This window comes from Arachis ipaensis, chromosome B5 (assembly GCF_059453495.1).
Source record: "Arachis ipaensis isolate K30076 ecotype BB chromosome B5, ASM5945349v1, whole genome shotgun sequence".
In the NCBI taxonomy this organism is placed as follows: Eukaryota; Viridiplantae; Streptophyta; class Magnoliopsida; order Fabales; family Fabaceae; genus Arachis; species Arachis ipaensis.
Genome location: NC_142440.1, coordinates 61,913,503 through 61,915,343, shown reverse-complemented (window position 1 = coordinate 61,915,343; position 1,841 = coordinate 61,913,503). Strand labels below are relative to the sequence as shown.

General features: G+C 34.1%; 1 non-coding gene across 1 annotated transcript; it reads left to right on the top strand.

Annotated features, from left to right (window-relative positions):
- Window positions 1-595: 595 nt before the first annotated feature.
- On the top strand, window positions 596-703 carry LOC148564402 (small nucleolar RNA R71). Its single transcript, XR_015883827.1, has one exon. It is a non-coding gene; the product is annotated as a small nucleolar RNA R71 (small nucleolar RNA).
- The last annotated feature ends 1,138 nt before the right edge of the window (window positions 704-1,841 follow it).

The following is a 1,841-nucleotide window of genomic DNA, read 5'->3' as shown; positions in this document are numbered from 1 at the left end:
ATAGATTAGAGACTATATTTGCTAAGCTAGATGAATTCTGCTCAGAATTCTCTGTCTGTTGTTGAGTGGATGATGAAAAAGGTTTGCTATTGCTAAACCTGTTTCTTCCACCATTATTAAAGCCTTGTTGAGACTTTTGTTGATCCTTCCATGAGAAATTTGGATGATTTCTCCATGAGGGATTATAGGTGTTTCCATAGGGTTCACCCATGTAATTCACCTCTGCTATTGCAGGGTTCTCAGGATCATAAGCTTCTTCTTCAGAAGATGCCTCTATAGTACTGTTGGATGATTCCTTCAATCCATTCAGACTCTGAGAGATCATATTGACTTGCTGAGTCAATATTTTGTTCTGAGCCAATATGGCATTCAGAGTATCAATTTCAAGAACTCCCTTCCTCTGAGGCATCCCATTACTCACAGGATTCCTTTCAGAAGTGTACATGAACTAGTTATTTGCAACCATGTCAATGAGTTCTTGAGCTTCTGCAGGCGTTTTCTTTAGGTGAATGGATCCACCTATAGAATGGTCCAATAACATCTTTGATAATTCAGACGGACCATCATAGAATATATCCAGGATGGTCCATTCTAAAAGCATGTCAGAAGGACACTTTTTGGTCAGTTTCTTGTATCTCTCCCAAGCTTCATAGAGGGATTCACCTTCCTTTTGTCTAAAGGTTTGAACATCCACTCTAAGCTTGCTAAGCTTTTGAGGAGGGAAGAACTTGGCTAAGAAAGCCGTGACCAGCTTATCCCAAGAGTTCAGGCTATCCTTAGGTTGAGAGTCCAACCATATTCTAGCTTTGTCTCTTACAGCAAATGGGAAAAGCATAAGCCTGTAGACCTTGGGATCAACCCCATTGGTCTTAACAGTATCACAGATCTGCAAGAATTCAGTTAAGAACTGAAAAGGATCTTCTGATGGAAGTCCATGAAACTTGCAATTCTGTTGCATCAGAGAAACTAAATGAGGTTTCAGCTCAAAATTGTTTGCTCCAATGGCAGGGATTGAGATGCTTCTTCCATGTAAATTGGAATTAGGTGTAGTAAAGTCACCAAGCATCTTCCTTGCATTGTTGTTATTTTCGGCCATGTCTCCTTCTTTTTCGAAAATTTCTGTCAGATTTTCTCCAGAGAGTTGTGCTTTAGCTTCCTCTTTAGAGTTCTTTCAGATTCAGGATCAGCTTCAATAAGAATGTTCTTGTTCTTGTTCCTGCTCATATGAAAAAGAAGAGAACGAAAAATATGGAATCCTCTATGTCACAGTATAGAGATTCCTTTATGTGAGTAGAAGAAGATATGAATAGAAGAAGGAGAATCGAAACACAAGGGTGAGGAGTAGGTTCGAATTCTTAGATGAAGAGGAGTGTTAGTAAATAAATAAATAAATAGAAGGAAGTGAGGGAGAAGAATTTTCGAAAATTAGATAAAATAAAATAAAAGTATTTTTGTTTTTAAATTAGACTTAAAATTAAAAATTTGAAAATTAAGAAAGGAAAAATTAAATCAAATTAAATTAAATTTAAAACAATTAGTTAATTTAAAAAGGAATTTTGAAAAAGATGAAGGTGATTTTCGAAAATTAGAGATAGAATTAGTTAGGTAGTTTTAAAAAAGATATGATTGAAATAGTAAACTTTTAAAATCAAACAAAAAGTCAAGTAGTTAATTGAAAAAGGTTTGAAAATCAATTTTTGAAAAGATAAGAAGTTAGAAAAGAAGTTGGAAAAGATTTTGAAATTGATTTTGAAAAAGATGTGATTGACATTTATTTTGAGAAAGATTTGAAAAAGAAATTTAAAAAGATTTAATTTTTGAAATCAAAGTTGATTACTTGA